This window comes from Monopterus albus, unplaced genomic scaffold (assembly GCF_001952655.1).
Source record: "Monopterus albus unplaced genomic scaffold, M_albus_1.0 scaffold320.1, whole genome shotgun sequence".
In the NCBI taxonomy this organism is placed as follows: Eukaryota; Metazoa; Chordata; class Actinopteri; order Synbranchiformes; family Synbranchidae; genus Monopterus; species Monopterus albus.
The window spans coordinates 820955-826922 of NW_018128200.1; the positions used below are offsets into that span (position 1 = coordinate 820955).

The window sequence follows — 5968 nt, forward strand, 5'->3', positions numbered from 1 at the left end:
AAAGGAGTGGCGGCTGCCATCTCCCTACCTGAAAATTTGCAGCATCTCTATGTATTAGAAGAAACGTGTGCCCCACATGCCACTTTGGGGATAGGCAAAGAATTTAGGCCCAATGATAAAACGTTGCCATTCTGCCACTGACTGGTTGCCCACCCAAAATAAACACCTCCAGTACTCACCATCCTTGGAGACATATAGAATCACCGACTTCTCCCACCTCACCCTGACACCTGAGAAGCGCCACTTGCCTCGTACACATGGACGTGAGCACATTGACCACCCGGGCACCCATGCTCTTTTGTCCAAACTTCCTGACACACTCTGGGCAGCTGGCCCAATGGATGTGGTACTTATTAAGATCCCACCCATGCACATTCCATTGAAAACTGGAGCAGTGCCAATATATAAAGCCCAGTATCCCTTGAAGCCAGACCAGCTCACAGGCATCTCTAACACTATTGAAGACCTCTTACAAGGAGGCATCCTTACCCCTACCCATTCCCCATGGAACACTCCCATTAATCCTGTACCGAAACCTGGCAAGCCTGACTACCGCATGGTGCATGGCCTGAGACCTGTCAACAAGATGGTGTTCCCCACTAACTATGACACACCCAATCCCTACACATTGCTCAATGCCATTTCTCCATCTCACTGCTACTTTTCATGTATTGATTTAGCCAACACCTTCTTCTGCGTGCCTCTACATCCTGACTCTCAGCAGATGTTTGCTTTTTCATATCAAGGTGTCCAATACACCTACATCCGCCTGCCGCAGGGCTTCATCGACTCCCCCTCTATCTTTAATCATGTTCTCAAAGAACAACTGAAAAATTTGTCTCTGCCTCCACAAGTATCTCTTCTGCAGTATGTGGATGACATCCTCATTGCTGCCTCGGATGAAACTTCCATAATGACAGCAACTGAGAGAGTACTAAAACATCTCTCAGACTGTGGGTTTAAAGTCTCTAAATCCAAATTACAGATTGGTAGACAAAATGTCACCTTCCTCGGTCGTGTTGTCTCCTCCACTGGATTGAACATGACCACTCATCACAAATCAAACATCCTACACTATTTAAAACCCACCACTGTGAAAGCCATGATGCAGTTCTTGGGCTTGGTGACATACAGTAAGAATTTTGTGCCCGACTTCTCTGGACTTGTAGCCCCCTTACGCGCCCTCATAATGCAGGCAGGTTACAAAAATTATCACGCCCCTTTGATCTGGACCACTGAAGCTGACAAAGCCTTTGTTGACACTAAGACTGCTTTAGCTAATGCCTGTTATCTTCACGCCCCAGACTATTCACAACTGTTTCACTTAGATGTTGATGAAAAGAACGGCTATGTGAATGCCGTTCTGTTTCAAAAGGGGAAAGGTGGGAGCACAGACAGGAAGGTTTTAATGTACTACAGCTCTAGACTTGACAATGTAGAAATGGGACATCCTACATGTGTCAGACATGTGGCTGCAATTGGAAAGGCAGTAATGAAAACTTCACACATAACCATGAGCAACCAAACCATTTTACATACCACTCACGGAGTCAAAGCTTTTCTGGACTCACAAGCATTCACGTTGTCAGCCCATAGAGTTAATGGCCTCCAACAGCTCCTGAACAAACCCCATGTCCATTTTTCTAGCTCTGGAGCCAATATGGCCTCCCAAATGGAGACTGCACAGGACCATGACTGTGCAGCCCAAACACAAAAGGAGATGCAGCTGCATCCCTCCTTAAGTAAAGAATTCTTAACAACTTGACCCATGAGCCAGCTGAACTCTTCAGACGACCGGTCCATTTTCCCGAGCAATGGTCCTGAACCAACAGCGGTAATGCTGTGCCAGGCTGAGCTGGAGATCCGATATGCAGTCCTGATCTGACTGGTTTCCCTGATGAGAGTGTGACCCCTTGGTTTCAGTCGCAGTTGTGAACAGTCCCACACATCAACGGGCCCGCCGGAAACTATAGGTAAGGGAACCTTTGGTTTATACATAAACTCTGCACATTGAATTAATTCTAAATTAAAGCTAATGTGTGGGCTGCCCACTCTCGACGTAAAATCCACGTTTTATAAGTGGATTTCTGCTACGTAGTAGCAGTTGTCTCCTCAATTTTCCCATTTCCTTTCTAATTTCCCTCTGGCTGGAGCAGAAGCAGAGAATCATCTCAACCAAACAAATGACTCACTGATACATGTGATAACAGGCACAGGGAATGTTTTGCTGTTCTCAATGTGTGGGTGGGATAACTGTACAAAAGGCTAATTAAAACATTTTTCCACAAGTGTATCACGCTGGACAATAGGTTCATTGTGAGAATTCGTTGTGGAGTTAACGTGCCTTGTACAGCAGTGTAAGACTCCGGGTGGGAAATAGGTTTAGTGGGGAAAATTGCATCAGTTTAGGGTGACTGCTTGTCCTGTTGAGATAAAACGATGGAATTGATTGGGAATTAACCCCCAGAAATTGTGCACAGCAGGGGTTAGCCTGCTGTAGAAGCCTCACAATTTGATCAGTTTCCACTGGGCCAAGAGTCTCTCATAAACGGACAGTGTCACGTGTGGCATATTAATCTTTCATGATGGCTGACTGTGATGTGATTCAGGACTGGAAAAATTGCAAATCGGGCACGCTGGGGGCTATCTTGTATCAATTGTTGAACAAATGGCTTGGCACACAGAGTTTAAACAAACATTGTAGTGAAACAGATAGATTTTTACATTGCAGTCAGACTATTACTTCTCTTTATTTAACCAGGTAAAAAACCCATTGAGATCATGATCTCTTTTACAAGGGTGACCTGGCCAACAAGTCAACAACACATGTCGTCAATACATAAGTTTCAATACAAATCAAAAACATTAAACATTTAAACAATCAAAACCATTAATACAATAATCAACAATACAACCAATTTAAAAACACCTACACTGACCAATAGAGTCCTGTTGCCTAAGAGCCATAAGGGAATAAAAAGCTTTAACTGAGCATAATTCAGTAAGTTTAAAATCTGCTTGGAAACTATTCCACGAAGAGGGAGCGGCAAATCCAAAAGCCCGTTAACCTTTTTCGGTCCAAACTCTCGGCACCATGAGCTGATACTTACAGACCGTAAGGCATATTTGGTACCCGATCTACGTAAAAGAGAGCATAAGTATGCCGGAGCTAGGCCTACCAAAGCCTTGTACACTAGCACCATCCAATGAACATGTCTTTGCATGCTGAGAGACGACCACTGTGCTTTAACATACAGGTCGCAATGGTGCGTTAGTCGACTACAACCCGTCACAAACCTCAATGCACTGTGGTAGACCACAATTAAGGAATGGAGACATGTAGCTGAGGCATTCATATACAGTACATCACCATAATCCAACAGGGGAAGAAAGGTCACTGATATTAAATATTTGCGTGCTTGCAAGGAAAAGCAGAATTTATTGCAATAAAAGAATCCAATCTTCATCCATAATTTTCGAACCACATTAGCAATGTGGGTTTTAAAAGACAACTCACAATCAAGTAAAAAACCTAAGTACTTATAGCTAGAAACCAGCTCAATCAACACTCCTCGATCTGTTGTTATTGACAGAGTACCTGTTGATAGCTCCTGTAAATGCGAAAATACCATAACCTTAGATTTCTGTTATCAGAGGCCAACTTACAAATACTCATGAGAGCTCCTCATCCTCTGTCTCTAAACATCTTAGAACGAATGAATGCAATGTAATATAAAATGCAAATCAACTTACATCAAAGCAAAGCAAATCCTTCTAGATCCTGGACAATTTCACTCCTTGTACAGGTCAGCCGTTGTGACCTGGAACTTTAAACTCACACACCTAGTCCTAGAATCTGTATGTCCGCTGGCTGTACACAGGCGTTTCATTAAACAACATCAACTCTCCTAGACTAATCATCACCCAAAAAGGATTTGCAAATGACTGGAAGGAATAAGCAGAATGAATAACACAAAAATGGAGAGATACCAATAAAACAATCCTCATTGAAATGGAACAATAAAATGCAGAATCATTTGTAGATGCAAAATAATCAAAAATACTGCAAACAACTGAAAAATGGAAAATTAATCAGTAAGGTCATCCTTATTAATAAATGGAAAATGGCCTTGATCTTAGTTATCGAGGCTATCTTGAGCTTAGTGATTAGATGTAAAGTGACTGATTGTAGTGAATAAATGTAAAGTGGCATTGATTTTAGTGATTAAATAAAAATTGCTTTTGATCTTAGTTATTAAATGTATTATATCACAAGACTTGTGTGAGGTTATGTGTGTTTGTATGAATGATTGTTTCTATGTATTATTGCTTTCTTGTTTGTCAAGGACACTTTGACACAAGCTAGGATTGGAACCACTAATTCTATGGGTTGGAGATGACATAGTCTAGCTGCTGCGCCACAGTCATCCCAAAAACTAACTCCTTTGAACCGGATTTGAACCAGTGACATAAGGATGTCAGCATCAACCACTACAGTCCTCCGCTCTACCAACTGAGCTATCAAAGGAGACACAAAATGACTTTGATGTTAGTCAGTAAGGTGGCTTTGATCTTTAACAAACTGACTGAAATTTGTGAGGATGATGATGCTGATGATGTTAATCTGATGGTGAAGATCATGTATTTTATTGTTGTAATTCAAAGGAAAGTATGGTTTATCATAGTAAATTAAACTTACTGACATTGATCTTAGTTAATAAATGGAAAATGGCCTTGATCTTAGTTATCGAGGCTAACTTGAGCTTAGTGATTAGATGTAAAGTGACTGATTGCAGTGAATAAATGTAAAGTGGCATTGATTTTAGTGATTAAATAAAAATTGCTTTTGATCTTAGTTATTAAATGTATTATATCACAAGACTTGTGTGAGGTTATGTATGATTGTTTCTATGTATTATTGCTTTCTTGTTTGTCAAGGACACTTTGACACAAGCTAGGATTGGAACCACTAATTCTATGGGTTGGAGATGACATAGTCTAGCTGCTGCGCCACAGTCATCCCAAAAACTAACTCCTTTGAACCGGATTTGAACCAGTGACCTAAGGATGTCAGCATCAACCACTACAGTCCTCCGCTCTACCAACTGAGCTATCAAAGGAGACACAAAATGACTTTGATGTTAGTCAGTAAGGTGGCTTTGATCTTTAACAAACTGACTGAACTTTGTGAGGATGATGATGATGTTAATCTGATGGTGAAGATCATGTATTTTATTGTTGTAATTCAAAGGAAAGTATGGTTTATCATAGTAAATTAAACTTACTGACATTGATCTTAGTTAATAAATGGAAAATGGCCTTGATCTTAGTTATCGAGGCTAACTTGAGCTTAGTGATTAGATGTAAAGTGACTGATTGTAGTGAATAAATGTAAAGTGGCATTGATTTTAGTGATTAAATAAAAATTGCTTTTGATCTTAGTTATTAAATGTATTATATCACAAGACTTGTGTGAGGTTATGTATGATTGTTTCTATGTATTATTGCTTTCTTGTTTGTCAAGGACACTTTGACACAAGCTAGGATTGGAACCACTAATTCTATGGGTTGGAGATGACATAGTCTAGCTGCTGCGCCACAGTCATCCCAAAAACTAACTCCTTTGAACCGGATTTGAACCAGTGACCTAAGGATGTCAGCATCAACCACTACAGTCCTCCGCTCTACCAACTGAGCTATCAAAGGAGACACAAAATGACTTTGATGTTAGTCAGTAAGGTGGCTTTGATCTTTAACAAACTGACTGAACTTTGTGAGGATGATGATGATGTTAATCTGATGGTGAAGATCATGTATTTTATTGTTGTAATTCAAAGGAAAGTATGGTTTATCATAGTAAATTAAACTTACTTGAAGGTTTTAATTGTGAAATAGTGTGAGGTCTGCCATACATTAATTCAAAAGGTCAATGCTGTGGGAATTACAAACATGTGCAGGAGTACTGATA

At 40.5% G+C, this 5968-nt stretch overlaps 3 non-coding genes across 3 annotated transcripts; all 3 read right to left on the reverse strand.

The window, feature by feature from the left end:
* Positions 1–4441: 4441 nt before the first annotated feature.
* trnay-gua (transfer RNA tyrosine (anticodon GUA)) lies at positions 4442–4528 on the reverse strand. Its single transcript is given in 2 exon segments — positions 4442–4477; positions 4492–4528. It is a non-coding gene; the product is annotated as a tRNA-Tyr (tRNA).
* Positions 4529–5033: 505 nt separating this feature from the next.
* Positions 5034–5120, reverse strand: trnay-gua (transfer RNA tyrosine (anticodon GUA)). Its single transcript is given in 2 exon segments — positions 5034–5069; positions 5084–5120. It is a non-coding gene; the product is annotated as a tRNA-Tyr (tRNA).
* Positions 5121–5619: 499 nt separating this feature from the next.
* trnay-gua (transfer RNA tyrosine (anticodon GUA)) lies at positions 5620–5706 on the reverse strand. The gene is given in 2 exon segments: positions 5620–5655; positions 5670–5706. It is a non-coding gene; the product is annotated as a tRNA-Tyr (tRNA).
* Between the last annotated feature and the right edge of the window lie 262 nt (positions 5707–5968).